At 39.1% G+C, this 20,511-nt stretch overlaps 1 pseudogene; it reads left to right on the top strand.

The window, feature by feature from the left end:
• LOC131534131 (myosin heavy chain, fast skeletal muscle-like) overlaps positions 1-20,511 on the top strand; it is a 37,092-nt pseudogene that overhangs the window by 9,074 nt on the left and 7,507 nt on the right.

Genomic DNA, 20,511 nt, shown 5'->3' on the forward strand with positions numbered 1-20,511 from the left:
AATTTCATACCACTTTCTTCAGGAAAAAGTTGGCACAGCGTCTGCAGGATGCTGAAGAATCCATTGAGGCGGTGAACTCCAAGTGTGCCTCACTGGAAAAGACCAAACAGAGACTGCAGGGTGAAGTAGAGGACCTCATGATTGATGGGGAGAGGGCAAATGCATTGGCTGCCAACCTTGACAAGAAGCAGAGAAACTTTGATAAGGTAAGAAAGAGGTGGATAATCTTCAAATCTAAACCTTGAACCATGGACTCGGCTAATTAACAATGACTACATTTCTTTTTCAGGTTCTATCAGAGTGGAAGCAGAAGTATGAGGAAAGCCAGGCTGAACTAGAAGCTGCTCAGAAAGAAGCTCGTTCTCTCAGCACTCAGCTTTTCAAAATGAAGAACTCTTATGAAGAAGCTCTTGACCACCTCGAGACCCTGAAGAGGGAGAACAAGAATCTGCAACGTAAATGGCACATTTATTTTTACAGCAAGGATTTTAAAAAACAGATGCATTAAAAAAAAAGATATATTTTTATACATACTTTATATATATATACTTTATATATATACTTTTAGAGGAGATTTCTGACCTCACTGAGCAGCTTGGAGAGACTGGAAAGAGCATTCATGAGTTAGAGAAAGCCAAGAAGACAGTGGAGTCTGAGAAATCAGAGATCCAGACTGCACTTGAAGAAGCTGAGGTGCCATTCCTTCGATACAATACTAACATCACACCAGTGCTTTCAATAATATTAAAACATTGTTCTGTATATGTAGTGGTTCAAAACCTTAAACAAACATACTTATTTCCTTCTTAAACAATCACAAATGTAGTGCCATAACTCTGGAGGCATATAGTACATTTTGCCAAGTTTAAAAAGTCAGTCAATTATTTCCTTTTTTCCTTGCAGGGCACCCTGGAGCATGAAGAGTCCAAGATTCTTCGTGTGCAGCTGGAGCTGAACCAGGTGAAGAGCGAGATTGACAGGAAGCTGGCTGAGAAGGACGAGGAGATGGAACAGATCAAGAGGAATAGCCAAAGAGTGATCGATTCCATGCAGAGCACACTGGACTCTGAGGTCAGGAGCAGAAATTATGCCCTGAGGGTCAAAAAGAAGATGAATGAGATGGAGATCCAGCTGAGCCATGCCAACCGCCAGGCTGCTGAGGCCCAGAAACAGCTCAGGAACGTCCAAGGCCAACTCAAGGTATCTATCTGTAGTATGAGGAGTTTAAATGTTTAATAATATGAATAAGATACATGAATTAACTGAAGCATTACATGCAACTAACAAATTAAGAACATTGCCACAGGATGCCCAACTGCACCTTGATGAAGCTGTCAGAGGACATGAGGACATGAAGGAGCAGGTAGCCATGGTGGAGCGCAGGAATAGCCTGATGCAAGCAGAGATTGAGGAGCTGAGAGCTGCACTTGAGCAAACAGAGAGAGGACGCAAAGTGGCGGAGCAGGAGCTGGTGGATGCCAGCGAGCGTGTGGGACTGCTGCACTCACAAGTACAGAAAAATGATTAACTACTAAGAGCACATTCAGGTTACATACACAGTTTTAATTAAATATACACTAAACTACCTGCTTAAATCCTGCAGAATACGAGTCTTATTAACACCAAGAAGAAGCTTGAGACTGATCTGGTCCAGGTTCAAGGTGAGGTGGACGATGCAGTCCAGGAGGCCAGAAATGCAGAGGAGAAGGCCAAGAAGGCCATCACTGATGTGGGTGTTTACTTTCTGTTGCTCTATTCTAATTTAAACAGTTATTTGACTGAGATCATTCATGGAAGCTAATTCTATCTATACTGGTTAGCTCATTTTCATTGGCTTATATTTCAGGCTGCCATGATGGCCGAGGAGCTAAAGAAGGAGCAGGACACCAGTGCTCACCTGGAGAGGATGAAGAAGAACCTGGAGCTGACTATTAAAGACCTGCAGCACCGTTTGGATGAGGCTGAGAGTCTGGCCATGAAGGGTGGAAAGAAACAGCTCCAGAAACTGGAGTCCAGGGTAAATTACAGGCTAAATACAGACTTAGGGTGTACTCACACTAGGAACGGGTGCCTTGTACCGAGCCAGAGTGCGATTATACCCCCGCCTGCACTTACATTGCACTTAACGTTCTGGGTTGGAGCAGGCTTTCATCATTACGATTCAGCTTTTGTTTTGAAGAAAACAGGAAGAAAAGCGCTTTTGCTAATAGACTGTCTAATATATTTATCACTTATGCAGTGTAGTGATTTTCATTTAACTGTGCTGCACGTATCAGAACATGATTATGGAGTCAGACGACATTGATGGAGGAATTTGCAGCTATCCTCGCAAAGTATAAATACTGTTTATCAATAAGGTGAAAACCAGACCCGTTATAAACCTATATTACTCAATTTCTACAAAAACATCTATTACTACTTGGAAAGTAGCAATTTTCAGTTCATTTGAGTATTATGACAGTAGAGCAGTTAGCGATCACACTACATGTGTACCACACCAGAGTCCAACTGAACTCAGCTCTTCAAGAGGGCCAGGACATGGTTCAAAAGAACCAGACTTTGGGGGTGCTGGAGCATGGTTCAGATCGCCTAGTGTGAGTACACCTTTAGATGAACGGGCCATGGTAGAGATTTGACAGGTGACAACAATAACTCTCTACTGAAGGTGCGTGAGTTGGAGACTGAAGTTGAAGCTGAACAGAGACGTGGTGCAGACGCTGTGAAAGGAGTGCGCAAATATGAAAGGAGAGTGAAGGAGCTCACCTACCAGGTAAAACTACACAAGAATTAGACATTTAACACCTTTCATGATAATATACATAGTTTAACCAAGACCATGAACAATTTTTACACCCAAAGACTGAGGAAGACAAGAAGAATGTGACCCGACTTCAGGATCTGGTAGACAAGCTGCAGCTGAAAGTGAAGGCCTACAAACGCCAAGCTGAAGAAGCTGTAAGTCTAATGTCAAATGGCTTGAGTGTGAAGTTTTGACATTTTTTATTCAATACACTCCGTGAGTGCAATGCTCTGAAAGGGGTTGGATATCTTGTGTCATCCTAACAGGAGGAGCAGGCCAACACTCACCTGTCCAGGTACAGGAAGGTGCAGCATGAGCTGGAGGAGTCTCATGAGCGTGCTGACATCGCAGAGTCCCAGGTCAACAAGCTGAGAGCCAAGAGCCGTGAAGCTGGGAAGGTAACAACAGATGATAATTTGGTCGAGAAAAGTTACCTTTTATACATCAAATTTATGAAACATTTTCAATAAATTTTTTTTTTTTTTTGCACTTTCAAGACTAAAGGTGAAGAATGAAGACAAGAAACCACACCTACAAGCAAGCATATGACTGACTTGTGCTGAGTTTTTCTGTGTCCATTAAATGGCAAAGTTTGACTTTATTCTCCATTTATTTTTTTCCACTTTCAAACTTTATCACATATCATATTCAATCACTGTTTTAAAAGACAAAATGAGGCATGATGTGGTAAAGAACACAAATGCAGTGTACTGAACTTGCGATAGTAACAAAGAACCCCCAAAAAGCAGGAAACAAATGAAAACCGGAAACAGCCTGAACTTCATAATAAATCAATGTAAATGTTTTGGAATAACCCAAAAGTCACCGGCAAATAAGAACACGGAACACAAAATACTCGAGGAGACAAAAGAAAATGGGTATATTTATACACAAAAAGGCATTACATGAAACAATATCAGAGGAAATATCAGAATACAAAGGTACATCAACACAGAAAAGGCAAGATGACAACAAAACTTCAAAATAAGTTTGCTTTCAAAAGGCAGCATTCCAAAGCATACCAAAATTGATGTACAGTATTGTTCAAAATAATAGCAGTACAATGTGACTAACCAGAATAATCAAGGTTTTTAGTATATTTTTTATTGCTACGTGGCAAACAAGTTACCAGTAGGTGCAGTAGATTCTCAGAAAACAAACAAGACCCAGCATTCATGATATGGACCCTCTTAAGGCTGTGCAATTGGGCAATTAGTTGAATTAGTTGAAAGGGGTGTGTTCAAAAAAATAGCAGTGTGGCATTCAATCACTGAGGTCATCAATTTTCTGAAGAAACAGGTGTGAATCAGGTGGCCCCTATTTAAGGATGAAGCCAGCACTTGCTAAACATGCATTTGAAAGTCTGAGGAAAATGGGTCGTTCAAGACATTGTTCAGAAGAACAGCGTACTTTGATTAAAAAGTTGATTGGAGAGGGGAAAACCTATAAAGAGGTGCAAAAACTTATAGGCTGTTCAGCTAAAATGATCTCCAATGCCTTAAAATGGAGAGCAAAACCAGAGAAACGTGGAAGAAAACGGAAGACAACCATCAAAATGGATCGAAGAATAACCAGAATGGCAAAGGCTCAGCCAATGCTCACCTCCAGGATGATCAAAGACAGTCTGGAGTTACCTGTAAGTACTGTGACAGTTAGAAGACGTCTGTGTGAAGCTAATCTATTTTCAAGAATCCCCATAAAGTCCCTCTGTTAAAAAAGGCATGTGCAGAAGAGGTTACAATTTGCCAAAGAACACATCAACTGGCCTAAAGAGAAATGGAGGAACATTTTGTGGACTGATGAGAGTAAAATTGTTCTTTTTGGGTCCAAGGGCCACAGGCAGTTTGTGAGACGACCCCAAACTCTGAATTCAAGCCACAGTACACAGTGAAGACAGTGAAGCATGGTGGTGCAAGCATCATGATATGGGCATGTTTCTCCTACTATGGTGTTGGGCCTATTTATCGCATACCAGGGATCATGGATCAGTTTGCATATGTTAAAATACTTGAAGAGGTCATGTTGCCCTATGCTGAAGAGGACATGCCCTTGAAATGGTTGTTTCAACAAGACAATGACCCCAAACACACTAGTAAACGAGCAAAGTCTTGGTTCCAAACCAACAAAATTAATGTTATGGAGTGGCCAGCCCAATCTCGGACCTTAATCCAATCGAGAACTTGTGGGGTGATATCAAAATGCTGTTTCTGAAGCAAAACCAAGAAATGTGAATGAATTGTGGAATGTTGTTAAAGAATCATGGAGTGGAATAACAGCTGAGAGGTGCCACAAGTTGGTTGACTCCATGCCACACAGATGTGAAGCAGTTTTAAAAAACTGTGGTCATACAACTAAATATTAGTTTAGTGATTCACAGGATTGCTAAATCCTAGAAACAAAAATGTTTGTACAAAATAGTTTTGAGTTTGTACAGTCAAAGGCAGACACTGCTATTTTTTTGAACACACCCCTTTCAACTAATTGCCCAATTGCACAGCCTTAAGAGCGTGCATGTCATGAATGCTGGGTCTTGTTTGTTTTCTGAGAATCTATTGCACCTACTGGTAACTTGTTTGCCACGTAGCAATAAAAAATATACTAAAAACCTTGATTATTCTGGTTAGTCACATTGTACTGCTATTATTTTGAACAATACTGTACCTTACATGCAGAGCCGTTGAGAAACAGAGCTGCGACATGCTTTGATCTCGCCGCCATGTGGTCACGTGGTTCATGGGTCTCTCTGCGCTGTCTATATTGAATGGGTTTAATCAGGACAGACAGCAGTTTCACTATATTTGCAGCAATTTCTAGTAATTACATACACATCCAATATTTTTCAATGAAAAGAAAGACAAAAATAAAAGAACAAAATAAACAACAAATAATATGTACAAATGAGTATCCACAATATACAAGAGGTCTGGTTTTGCTCACGGCACTGCAGTAGCATGCTCGCTGACTTTTAAAAAAAAAAAATTATTTGCAATAACAACAGGGGAACAGAGTCAAAGTACAAAACAACAACCGTATAAAAATACATGAGTCTGTAAATCAATACAATCCCAAAAAAAGATCAATCTATTACATCAAGTATCCTCTTTAGTAGCTGAGATGTCTTAACAGATTTACGATTGTTCTGTATTGAAGTTAAGATTCATAAAAAATCTTTAAATCAATGGAAAATAGTCTACCATTTGGTACAGTTAACATACATTTTGCTTTGTGCATATATTTCCCAAATAAAACAAAAATTTTTATTATGTTGTCCATTTCTACTAGACCAGTATCACAATCCAAAAACAAGACCATTATATCATTTATATCGACAAATTTACACACACTCGCTGACTACTTCTTCTTCTTCTTCTTCTTCTTCTTTGTTGTTTTAATGGCGGTCGGCATCCAACATTAAGGTGCATTACCGTCACCTACTATACTGGAGTGTGGGCCTGAGTCAACTACCTCCCGGATAATACACACACACAAAATAAATAAATAAAATAAAACATTTATTAAATAGGAAAACCTCTTTTAAATTCTGTTAATTAGGCCCGCTCTCGCTGACTTGATAAACAAGCAATTTATAGGCCAGGCTCCACCCCCTTCCCAGAGGGTACCATTACCAGGTAAGTATTTAATCTTATAACGAAAAATCAAGCATCAACAGGTGTTGGCATTTCCCAAGAGCATAGCAGTAATGACTTTATGAACTACTTCACTTCCAAGATCGATACTATCAGAGATAAAATTGTATCCTTGCAGCCGTCAGCTACAGTATCGCATCAGATAGCGCACTATAGATCCCCTGAGGAACAATTTCATTCATTCTCTACTGTGGGAGAGGAAGAATTGTATAAACTTGTTAAATCATCTAAACCAACAACATGTATGTTAGACCCGATTCCATCTAAACTACTAAAAGAGCTGCTTCCAGAAGTCATAGATCCTCTTTTGGCTATTATTAATTCATCGTTGTCATTAGGATATGTCCCCAAAACCTTCAAATTGGCTGTTATTAAGCCTCTCATTAAAAAACCACAACTTGACCCCAAAGATCTAGTTAATTACAGACCGATCTCAAATCTCCCTTTTCTGTCAAAGATACTAGAAAAGGTAGTATCCTCACAATTATATTCCTTCCTAGAGAAAAATGATATCTGTGAGGAATTCCAGTCAGGATTTAGATCGTATCATAGCACTGAGACTGCTCTCATTGGAGTTACAAATGACCTGCTTCTATCATCTGATCGTGGTTGTATCTCTTTATTAGTTCTACTGGATCTTAGCGCTGCGTTCGACACTATCAACCACAACATTCTTTTGAATAGACTAGAAAACTTTGTTGGCATTAGTGGAAGTGCCTTAACATGGTTCAAATCGTACTTATCTGACCGCCATCAGTTCGTAGCAGTGAATGAAGAGGTATCATATCGATCACAAGTGCAGTATGGAGTACCTCAAGGCTCAGTACTAGGGCCGTTACTTTTCACGCTTTATATGTTACCCTTGGGAGATATTATTAGGAGACATGGTGTTAGCTTTCACTGTTATGCTGATGATACTCAGCTCTATATTTCTTCGGCCCGGTGAAACACACCAAATTGAGAAACTAACGGAATGCATAGTCGATATAAAAACTGGATGACAAATAATTTTTACTGCTAAATTCTGAAAAACAGAGGTGTTAATTATCGGACCTAAAACCCCACATGTAATAACCTAGAATATTATCTAACACTTGACGGCTGCTCTGTCAATTCTTCTTCATCAGTCAGGAACCTAGGTGTGCTGTTCGATAGCAATCTGTCATTTGAAAGCCATGTTTCTAGCATCTGTAAAACTGCATTTTTCATCTCAAAAGCATATCTAAATTGCGACCAATGCTCTCAACGTCAAATGCAGAAATGTTAATTCATGCGTTTATGACCTCAAGGTTAGACTATTGTAATGCTTTATTAGGTGGTTGTTCTGCACGATTGATCAACAAACTACAGTTAGTCCAAAATGCAGCAGCTAGAGTCCTTACTAGAACCAGGAAATATGACCATATTAGCCCGGTTCTGTCAACACTGCACTGGCTCCCTATCAAGCATCGGATAGATTTTAAAATCTTGTTAATTACTTATAAAGCCCTGAATGGTTTAGCTCCTCAGTACTTGAGCGAGCTCTTATCGCATTATAGTCCTCCACGTCCACTGCGTTCTCAAAACTCTGGCCGTTTGATAATACCTAGAATATCAAAATCGACTGCGGGCGGCAGATCCTATTCCTATTTAGCACCCAAACTCTGGAACAGTCTACCTAACACTGTTCGGGAGGCAGACACACTCTGTCAGTTTAAATCTAGATTAAAGACCCATCTCTTTAGCCTGGCTTACACATAACACATTAATACGCTTCTATTATTCAAATCCGTTAAAGGATTGTTAGGCTGCATTAATTAGATCAACCGAACCGAACACTCCCCATAACACACGATGTACTCGTTACATCGTCAGTTGAATGGCATCTACGCTAATATTTGTCTGTTTCTTTCCTAGTCTGTTTCTCAGTCCATATCCGATCAGATGGTGGATCAGCACCAAGAGATGATGTCTACAGCCCTGATCGTCAGCGGAGACCAGGACACCCAGATGACCCCCAGAGATATATCCCCAGATATATCAACCAAAAATAACAAAATAACTAAAATATAATAAAATACCTAACTACATAAAACTAATATTGTTAGAAATTGCAACAAAATTAAAATAGAAATATAAATTTTTGAACTGCGGGTTTCGTCTGGTCAGAGGAGAACTGGCCCCCCGACTGAGCCTGGTTTCTCCCAAGGTTTTTATTTTTTTTATTTTTTTTTTTCTCCATTCTGTCTTGGAGGGAGTTTTGGTTCCTTGCCGCTGTCGCCTCTGGCTTGCTCAGTTGGGGACACTTAATTTCTAGCGATTATCGCCGATTTGATTGCACAGATACTATTTAAACTAAACTGAGCTAGACAATGACATCTCTGAATTCAATAATGAAATGCCTTTAACTGAAAATTGAGTGTTTAATCTTATCATTATACATTACTGACACTCTATCCTCCAATTTGATACTGTTAAGTGCTTTGACACAATCTGTATTGTAAAAGCGCTATATAAATAAAGGTGACTTGACTTGACTTATATTCTCATTTTAACTCATAAATTTCACATAAAACATCAATCCCATTATAAAACACAAAAACCAATAAACCATTATTAAAACATATATTAATAACACAAATCATTAACATTTAATATCTTTTCTCTCCACAGAAAAGATGACACAGTTCCCCACACAAAAACAACAATGGTTTCGTCGGACTAGGATCGAATTTCGCCGGCGCAGCCAGTGACGTCATAAGCAGGTGTCACTCGATCGTTTGGTTTGGCCGGCGCAACGTGGAAGTCCGACTACTCCCCACACACACAGGACAAAACAAACTAAAAATAAAACTTCAAACTAACAACAGTGTGTCTGTGTGTTTATCCGGGGTATGTACACTGTAAAGGGCGTGAAGAGTGTGTGAAATGTCCGGGTGCCATCGAGATTACATGTGCACCCGCTTTCCGATGCTAATCAGCAGGGGTGGGATATGGAATGCTATTTCTGACATAATTAGAAATGAATAAATAAATGTACAAGGAAATGTAAAAAAGCTAATATAAATAAATATACAAAGTAAAAAAGCAAAAATAAATAATTATTTATAATTTTTCTTTTCCACATTTAAATTGTTTTTCTTTTATTTATTTCTACATCTATTTCCACTTTTATTTATTTTTACATTTATGTATTTCTTTGTTTATTTATTTCCACATTTATTTATTTCTACATTTCTTTGTCCGTATGGTAAAGAGGAGGGCGTGTTTTTCCTCAGGAATAGCAATAAAACCAGAGTAAACAGTTGCCTACAGAGGAAACAGGTCTGTGGATGACACTGTCAATATGGGACTGCATTGTAAGGATCCACCCGCAAGTCCAAACAACGGAATCCAGCGGCCAGCGGTCTTTTACTTGCGCCTCTGAATTTATCTTGATTTAGTTTCAATTTTAGTCTAGCTCCGTGCTCATTCTGACTCAAATTCCAAGTGATAATTGAATTTAGATAATATTTATAATTAAAAATTGATAACAGACATCGATTGTATGTTAATTTAGATATTTGATTATTCCGGAAATCCCATACTTTCAATTCTTTGTTCATTAGGGACCAGGTATCACTTAGCAATTCACTCAGCCAACAGTGAACGCACGGCACAAACTCGTCAGTTCTGAACTTACTCAGAGGGTGCAGAGTGATTATAATACCTTTGAGTGAGCTGCGCCTGCATACTCATAACACAAAATTTATTTTTTTCCTATAACCACGAGAGCTAAACCGCGTTAAGCCAGCGACAGTCAGAAATCCAAAGTCTCCTTCATGGTGCTCCCCATGGTTCATCCATTAAGCCCAATTTATATTTCTGCATCGAACCTACGCCGTAGCCTACGCAGAGACGCACAGGCCTGCGCCATAACATACGCCGTACCTGACGTGCACCTCTCCAAATATCTAACAGCGCGTCAATTCTACGCGGACCGCAAGCGCTGTGATTGGTCTGCTAGAACCCCTCCCACCGTATGCATTTGAGTTTTGTGTGCGTTTATGAGCACCGTAATATAGTTTAATGTCACACCTTCTTATTTAAAATAAAACAAAGCAAAGAACAAGTGTCTTATATTTATTATACTACAGCATTATACATCACTAGTTGTCCATGACAAACAATGTTGATCTGCCATGGTACATGTCCTTGTGGAGACTGAAAGAATGCCATCTTCTCCTGTTCCGTTGTTGTCCCCTTTTTGTTGTTTTAAATAATGAATTAATGATTTGATATTTATTTACCGCCGTCACGGCTATGCTTCTCCAACGAGCCGCTTCTTCTTCGGCTTTTGCCGTGGTACTGCGGGTTCACAAGCAACATGCCCGTGGACACTGCAGACTTGCGGTCCGCATGTGTACTGCACGTCGACGTGGATGACGACGCAGAAGTATAAATGAAAACCGACGCACAGCTTACGGCGTAGAGGCTACGGCGCAGGTCCGACGCAGAAGTATAAATTGGGCTTTAGTGCTTAGGTGTTATCTGCCATATACAGAATGCCTAAAAGAATTTGCAGATTTCCTCTCAGATCTATTGGTTAATAACACACAACACACCCCAGTACTGTACATCTGTAAATAACTCATCAAACCTTCATCTGTACATAGGACACATGCACATTCACAGTTCTGTCTATGGACATTTTACATTTTTATTTTCTGTATATTTTTATTTTTATTACTATTGTTATTTATAATTTATTGTCTATTCTCTTCATTATTAGTGTTTTTTATTACCTTAATTATATGTTGTCTGCACTATGTTTGTACTTTCTCTACTGGAAGCTCCTAACACTAAGACAAATTCCTTGTGTGTGTAAACACACTTGGCAATAAAGCTCTTTCTGATTCTGATTCTTTCTGAGTAGTCGAGGGGTAAGCTTTGAGGCCACAGTGACACCTTGTGGTGCCCAAATGAAGTACAAGAAGTGTAGCCTACATGCCTGTTGATAGTGTGGGATGAATATATGGAATGCCAATCCTGCCATAATTTGAAATGAATAAATAAATGTACAAAGAAATGTTAAAAAGCAAATATAAATAAATAAATATATAAATAAATGTACAAAGACAATTAAAAAAACAAAAATAAATAATTATTTATAATTTTATTTCCTTATGTATTTTTTTTTACATTTTTTACACATTTATTTATTTCCACTTTTATTTATTTTCAAATTTATGTATTTATTTACGTATTTATTTCCACATTTATTTATTTCTACATTTCTTTGTCCATAGGGTAATGAGGAGGGTGTGTTTTACCTCAGGAATAGCAATTGAGCCAGAGTAGGCAAGGGGTAAGCTTTGAGGCCACAGTGACACCTTGTGGTGCCCAAACGAAATACGTGTATAAATAAGTGTAGCCTACATGACGCGCCTGTTGATAGTGTGTGATGAATGACTTAGATGGCCAATATAGCCAAAATCTTATATCACGGGTCAGTGGTGTAACTACAGACAGTGCAGCTGCACGAAGTGACTATGTTAATATACATATAAAAGGTTATATTATACAATATAATTAGTGCCGAGATGCTTCACAGCAGTGAATAAATACATAAATTCACATATTTTACTCTTGTGCTTTTATAGTCTAGTGGTAGAACTTCTGTCAAGCATTCCAAAGGTCTTGTGTTTGAATCCACCCTCATATAGATTTTTTTTTTTCATTAAAACCAAAAGTGTTCATCAGTGATTGTATATCCAGAGCAGGGACACGTTTGTGTGCAATTTGTTTTGGTTTTGTGTTTTTACCCGAACGAAGCGCTCGATCGTCTGTGTGAAGATTGCAAGAGAGAACTGATAACAGCGGCAACAAGCGCTCGCCATGATTTCAAAAACAACACATTCCAGCGATAGATCACCTGTTATTTGACACACACCAACGAATTTCTTATCGAATGGAGATGCTTCTTTCTTTAGGTACATCCGTGCGTCACCGCAACATGTTGCAAAAAGTGATGGGGTCGTGGGGACACGTCCCACCTGCAAATTACGCCAATTCCATAGGCTAGTACTTTGAGGAAACTATTAAAAATATTCACAGAATGGATAGTCTTGTTTTATTTGTTGTATGTCATTTCCATATACATATGATAAATTGATAATTATTCGTTGAGTTTCAGTTCATCTTTGAGACAGAGTCTCTCAGAGATGGCTGAAAGCGCACCCTGTTTATTAATTATATTTTTAGTTCACAAAAGCACAAGGTTTTGTTTTTATTGTGAATGCACACAAATAAAAGTAACCATTTATAGTTTATAATGATGTCTTGCACTAATCTGTATGGCCAAAAATGACGGAGTAGGCAGAGTATTTTAAGTTGTTTCCGCTGCCTGTCATGAGCAAAAAATCCATCAGAACGCGCCAGTGCATTCGTCGGCCAGAAAGCGTAGCCTATTTAGTTTCATAGGCCTATTTATGTTTAAATATTAGGCAATAATATTTTATTTTCATTTATGTTGATTATGAAAAGTGAACAGCATGACCAAGATAGGCTCATAAGATGCACAATATGTCAGGAGACATGGAGTGGGTCAGACATGATTTTGACCACTTCATTGAGTTTTGTTTTGTAGAAAGCCTTTCTTTGAAGTGAATTTCATTTTGTATAAACTGTATCTTAATTTTAATCAATGTTTCATCAACCGATTGTCTGGATTTAATAAATAAAGAATTTAATAAAGAAGAAAACCAAGTACGTCAGCTGTGGAATGGATTGTAACAAATGAACCCACCATGTTTCCGCGGCCTTTATTGTATCTAAGGCCATGTTTACCCCTAGAGAACCCATTATAATTAATCAGTTGATGCTGTGACTGTCCACACTTTTACAGTAACCGATGCCTCGGTCTGTCCCGAATCGTTGAAATATGCATTGTATTTTAAGCGTTTGTAACCTGTTGTGCACGTAAATGTAGTAAATATGACTGTGAAGGGAATTTGTAGTCGCGTTTCAAATACATTGATCTACCCTACGGCTTGCGTCGACTCGACGGTGTTCTGAGCTATGGATCTGAGTTTGCCTGTTCAGTTGTCACTAACACTCTTAATTTAGAATTGTCTGTCTATCCCATTCCTACCAATGCATTTAGTTATGGACTGTCTGCCCGCTCAGTTGCTACCAGGAAAAATGTTGATAGACTTCCCATGTTCCCTACCTCGGTCCTTGGTTCCGTGCATGTTCGTTCCCTTTCTTGTGTCTCAGGTTTCCCTAGGTCCCAGTCTCTGCTGTGGGCTCCTGATCCGTCGTGGTGTTCCCCTGATCCGTCGTGGTGCTCCCCTGATCCGTCGTGGTGCTTCCCTGATCCGTCATAGCGTTCTTCTGATCCGCCGTGGAGGTCTTCTGCCCTGTCTGGTCCGCACTGGTGGGCTCCTGCTCTGTCTGTTCCGCCGTGGAGGTCATCTGCCCTGTCTGCTCCGGTGTGGTGGTCTTCTGCTCTACCCTGGTGGGCTCTAGTCTCATCCGCCTTGGTGCCCTGCTCTGCCGGCTTTGCCTCAGTTCCGGGCCTCTTTACTTCCTCACGGACCTGGCCCTCCATCTCTCCCCCTGCTCCGCTCCACCGCCCTCCTGTATTGTTCTGAGTCTGGAGCATCTGGAAGCCGTTATGGTCGTTATGGTCTTCCGTTCACTCACCACCAGAGGTCACTCACTCATCACATGGACTCTTGCACCACACTATTGTTGCACTTCACCAGACTACATTCCCCATCATTCATTGCACCAAGTACACACAGCTGTCTCAATCACACGCTCACACCTGAGAACTATTACACAATCACAGCTGTCTCAATCACACGCTCACACCTGAGAACTATTACACAATCACACACTCTATATAAACCATGGACTTCCGTTCACAGTTTGCCGAATATTGTTCTGCGTGTAGCACTCTCCAAGTGTTAGCTGCCTTACCAAGCCATTCTGTGTTTATGTTTAGCTCTGTGTTTAGTTCTGCATATATTCCTCTCCCAGCGATAGATGCTTTACCGAGCCATTCTGTGTTTGTTTAGTTCCCGTATTGTCTAGCGTTTATCGCCCCCCCCAGTGATAGCTACTCTACAGAGCCCACTTAGTTGTCTTAGTCTTGCCTTGCCTGTTTCCTCATGTTTTGATTCTAGCCCGTGTTCCCTGGATTAACCCTTGCCTTGCCGTTTGGATACTGTTTGCTCCAGCCCGGACCATTGCTTTATTTACGGATTACCTCTTTTGTCTTAGCCCTCTGGATATTGTTAGCCCACGATTGAACACGCCTGTTTTAGATACTTCTCTTGCCTTGCCCTCAATATACCTGTTTGCCGTTGTTTGACCCTGCCTGTTATGACCATGTCTATGTTCAGAAATAAAAGCTTGCAAATGGATCCGCACGCCTCACGTGTCATTGACCCCGTTACAAAAGTATTTGGTAATTTTATAATTAAAGCCTTTTTAATGTTTTTAAATGGTTGTTTTTGTGTTTCACTGCTGAATTACATTTAGCAGTTTCTGGGCCACATTTGGCCCGGGGACCAAGCCGAGTCTCAGCCAGATCTGGCTTAAATAAAACTAAAAAAGGTGGATTATGTTCTTAAAACATCATGCAGGTATGTACAGGTAATTGCAACAAAATAATTACCACTATACGATCATATTTCATTTTAATGTTAGATTGAAATAATTTTCTGTATTTTCAAAGTATGACATTATATGTGTGTAGAAATATAATATATTGAACATACATTTACCTTATTGAATTTGTCTAAGGTTGTGTTATATGTTATGTCTGATGCATGTTGAAAGAAAACAAGTGAAACAAGATGCTGTATGTAGAAAGTGTTTATTGTTAAATATGGTTAGAACAGCTTTGGACTTGAACGAGACAGACCAAAGAACTGAGAGTGTGTTTGTGTGGCGTTAATCCCTGTCCTGTCTTTAATAAACTGCAGACGTGGCCCACCGAAGCCAGTGGTGTCGTGGCGTTCTTTGTAGTGAGAGGCGAAGTCCACTACACATGATCCATGATCAAGGAATGTCAATCAGGGAAATCTGATCAGATTATGATTCAGAATCTGATTTCAGCGTGATGTCATGTTTGTGGTACCAGTTTCTGTGGTAAAAGTTTTTGCCGCTGGAACGGATTTAGAGACAGAAATGAAAGTAAATGAGATGTCCCTGGCTGTCAGGGACCAAACTCATTCTCACACCAATTTATTTATAGTTTGAAAAGTTTGATAGGAAATCTGCTCAAATTAGTCTTCTAGAAACACATTTCTCCCTCTCGCGCGAACACTCTGATCCACAGTGCAGTTATTAATTACAACATTTCTTCATTTAAAAACCAGACAATCTCCAGATCTTCACAATAACACTTCTGACTGAAAATAACAGGGCCCCTGTTACTGTCAAAATGTTTATAAACAGATTTTCTACAAAGTTCATCAAACTTATAAGAAATAGCATAAAATAAAGCAAACCAATCATTCTGATGTCTGAATATCATTACATGAGACATTGACAAGCAGCCATGAATAAAGACTCTTTAATTTTCACAAGTGTTTTAAAATACAAGCCTTTTAAATAAAGTGTGGCTAAAATATGAAGATATTATAATGAAAACCCTGGATTAAGAGCAAAGAGGGGTCCTTGTGTGTCATTGGAAAGGGACAGAAACAAACTCCACGACAACATAACTACACAACCATGACGAGCCACACACAGACCTTAAAAACATATACAATAATATAACTTATTGAGGGGGTGGTATCATTGTGTTGTTCAATCAACGTTTAAAAATAAGTCCTATGGTTATCCCCAAGTTTCAGTCCTTTGAATGTCTGGTTTTAACTGTTTCTAAACCCTGTACTACTGTCATCGCAACTATTTACAGACCTCCAAAGTCAAATGAAGTTTTTTTATCAGAATTTGCTGATTTGTTGTCTATCCTATGCCTTAACTTTGAGAGAACTCTTGTCCTTGGGGATTTTAATATTCATGTTGACAAGAAAAACTCTGGACTGACAAAGGACTTCTTGTCTCTTTTAGAGTGTTTTGATCTGAAACAACTAGTGGACTTTTCTACTCATAACAAGGGTCACACCTTGGATTTGGTGATTACCAACTGTTCATTTTTGTCTCGGCCTACCCCTATAGACTTAGGGTTGTCTGACCACCTGGCTATCCTTTTTAATATGGAACTGCCATGTACAAAAATGCCATGTACACAAACGGTAAATTATCGTAATTGGAAATCGATAGATCTTCAGGACTTCTCTGCTTTTGTTGAGTCTTCTGTAAGTGGTCTCTCTACATCTGACCCCCTGGAGGACAAAGTCTCTGTGTTAAATTCTGCTCTTCTCTCTGCTTTGGACTCTTTTGCACCTAGGAAATCTCGATCCGTGTCCTATGTACGCTCTGCTCCTTGGTTTAATGATGAGCTGCGCTCTAAGAAGGCAGCTTGCCGTAAGATGGAGCGTAGGTGGCGTCTCTCTGGCCTGAATGTTCATCACCTAGTTTGGAAGGACCATTTAAATGAATATAAAGCTGAGATTGCATCCGTCAGGTCTCAGTACTTCTCTCAGATCATTTTAAATAATCAAAGTAATCCCAGACAATTGTTTCATGTCATTAACAAAATCTTGAAAGGTAACCGTTCTGCCAGCGTACCCATTACGGCTAATTTCTGTGATAGGTTCCTTGATTTTTTCAGTTCTAAGATCGATAAGGCTCGTAGCTATATGAGTACTACCTTTGTTTCGGCTGATACTGCTTTTAATCCCACTCAATTCTCTGGAGCCCCTCTCTCAAATTTTCTCACACTTGATTTAATTTCTCTGAGCAAAGAAGTTTCACAAATGAAGGCTGCCACCTCCATAGTTGATCCTGTACCAACATGCTTATTTAAAGCATGTTTTACCTGTGTGGGCCCTGTTGTCTTGAGTATTGTTAATGACTCCCTGGGCTCTGGTGTTGTGCCAGCATCTTTCAAAATCGCTTCGGTCACCCCTGTACCAAAAAAGATGAATTCGGACTTGGACAATTAAAATAATTACCGCCCCATTTCGAATCTCCCTTTTTTAGCCAAAATTCTGGAGCGAATTGTGGCATCTCAATTACATACCCATCTTACACTTAATAATTTGTTTGAGCCTTTTCAATCTGGATTTCGTAAGTTTCATAGCACAGAAACAGCATTAGTGAAGGTCACTAATGATATGTTACTTGCTGTGGACTCTGGCTGCCTGTCAATTTTGATCCTTCTTGATCTCAGTGCAGCTTTTGACACGGTTGATCATTCTCTTTTACTTTTGCGGTTGGAATCTGTGTTTGGTATCACAGAGACAGCATTGAATTGGTTTTAGTCTTATCTCTCAGACCGTAGGCAGTTTGTCTCCATGGGAGGACACAAGTCTAAAATTGGCTCAGTCAAATTTGGGGTACCTCAGGGAGCACTACTGAGTCCATTACTCTTCTGTATGTATATTTTTCCTCTTGGCCATCTCTTGAGATCTTTTGGTCTTGATTATTACTTATATGCAGATGACACATAAGTGTACATTCATTCTAAACCGGGTGACTATCCTGCTATTGCTTTTTTGGAGCACTGTATCTCTGAGATAAAAATTTGGATGTCTCAAAATTTTCTTTGCCTTAACAGTGATAAGACAGAGGTTATGCTTATTGGATCAACACACCAACTTCGTAAAGCTGGACCTTTAACACTAAATGTAGATGGTTCAGTCTTGGAATTTCAAACAAAACTAAAGAACCTGGGGGTGATATTTGACGCTCATTTAACTTTCGATCCCCATGTTCAGAACACTGTTAAAACATAATTTTTTCATCTCAGAAATATTGCACGAATTCGCCCCATGCTGTCTTTTACGGTGGCTGAAAAACTTATCAATACCTTTGTCTTCTCCCGCATCGATTACTGCAATGCTTTGCTTGCAGGTATTTCAAAAACCACCCTAAATAAATTGCAGTATGTCCAAAATTCAGCTGCTAGAATCCTGACAGGGACCAGAACTAGGGAGCACATCACTCCAATATTGGAATCCCTACACTGGCTCCCTGTTAGGTTTCGTATTGATTTCAAAATTCTTATGCTTACGTATAAGGCTTTGCATGGTTTGGCACCAAATTATCTATCGGAACTTCTAACGATTTACTCGCCTAAACGGAATCTCCGCTCCTCTGATTCTTGCCTTCTGACTATCCCTACAACTCGTTTACGCTCTATGGGTGACCGGGCATTTTCCTCACTTGCTCCTAGACTCTGGAATTCTCTTCCTTATAATATTAGAAATGCAGAATCTTTTAATGTGTTTAAATCTTTGTTGAAAACTCACTTTTTTAGACTTGCTTATCTGTGAGTTGTTTGGTGCTGAGGGGAAGGGTATTTGTTTTTATGAACAAATGTTGTTGTTTTTTTTGTTTTTTGTTTTTTTTTGTTTTTTGTTACCCCTTCCCTCTATATATTTTGTATCCTTTTAAGTGTAAAGCGCCTTGAGAATTAACTTTTAAAGGCGCTATATAAAAATAAATGTATTATTATTATTATTATTATAACAGCTCAGTGTGCATCTACCATCCCAGGATATAAAAGTGAAATCACCAGAACCACAGATGATAATGAAGAGGTAAAAATGATGCACAGTGTGAGCTTGTCTTGCTGAGCTTGATTCATTTTGCCGAAAGCACGTGATCTATGATGTCCGAAGCTTCGCCTGAAGACTATGTGATCATTTCAGTGTCTGATTCGAAACAAGCAAACCCCAGCGCCTTTTGCCTTACATTATAATGCATTATAACCAATATTGTAACTGATATCTAAAGCCCAAATATACTTTGCCTAAGAAATAACAGTCAAAGGACAGAGGCAGAATTATAATAGGCAGACACAGATTTAATTTATGCACTTATGTTTAATTTACTCTACTTATAGTGCCAGTTCACCGACACAAATTAATCACTTTTTCAATGACCATTATTTATATGCAATAAAGTCAAGTGAAGAATGATCTGCAGAACCAGGCTGAGGCTGAACACAGCAGTTTGGTACTGGCTATTCATCTTTATGACCACTAGATGGACACAGTGTGTTGAAAAGATTGGAGTAATGAAAGTGAAAGTGACATATGAAGACCAAGTATATGGCAACCATACTCAGCATTTGTCCCCATCCACGTTAGTGCACACACATGAGGGGTAGTGAACACACTTTTTTATTGAATTATAATTTACAAACTCAAGTGGGGAAAAATAATATGCATATGAAACTACACACTTTTCCCGTAATTACATCTCCAGCCATACATGTCAAGTCAAGTCAGCTTTATCTATATAGCGCTGTTAACAATACAGATTGTGTCAGAGCAGATTTACAGTATTCAATGGGAAGAATAGTGTCTAAATAATGCATATTACAGCTAAGACCAAAGACATGATTATAGATCTTGGAAAGTCTGCTATTTCTGTTTCTCCTTCTGTCATTAATGTGAGGCACATTGAACTTGTGGATGAGTATAGATGTCTGGGTACAGTGAATGATAATAAATTACATTTTGATGCTAATACTGAGGCCATCTGTAACAACAAAAACAAATTCTTCTAAAGTATGCACAGTGTTAATGACACTGTTTTATTGAATCTGTGATTTCTGAGTGTGTTTGATTGCATCAGCTTGTCTGGTAGAAACAGAACGACGAAGCTGATTAAGACTGCATCCGAGGTGACTGGAGTTCAACACACATTGCTTCCAGACATTTGTAAAGAACGTGTTGTTAATAAATTTTACATTCATTCATTCATTACATTAAGAGTTTGTTGTTCTCCCATCAGGCCGTGGATATACAGTGATAGGGTGCGGACAAATTCAGTACTTATTGGACTAAAACTATTTAATATTGTTATAATTTAAATTATGCTATATGCAGCTTTGTCATAAACATTACTGGACGGCACAGGATTAGTTCGTCATTATTTTCACAGATCCTCTGTATCAAATGTGTAAAATATTAAAAACACTAATAGATGATCTTAAAAGCTCACGATCTG

Source organism: Onychostoma macrolepis, chromosome 03, assembly GCF_012432095.1.
Source record: "Onychostoma macrolepis isolate SWU-2019 chromosome 03, ASM1243209v1, whole genome shotgun sequence".
NCBI classification, from domain to species: Eukaryota; Metazoa; Chordata; class Actinopteri; order Cypriniformes; family Cyprinidae; genus Onychostoma; species Onychostoma macrolepis.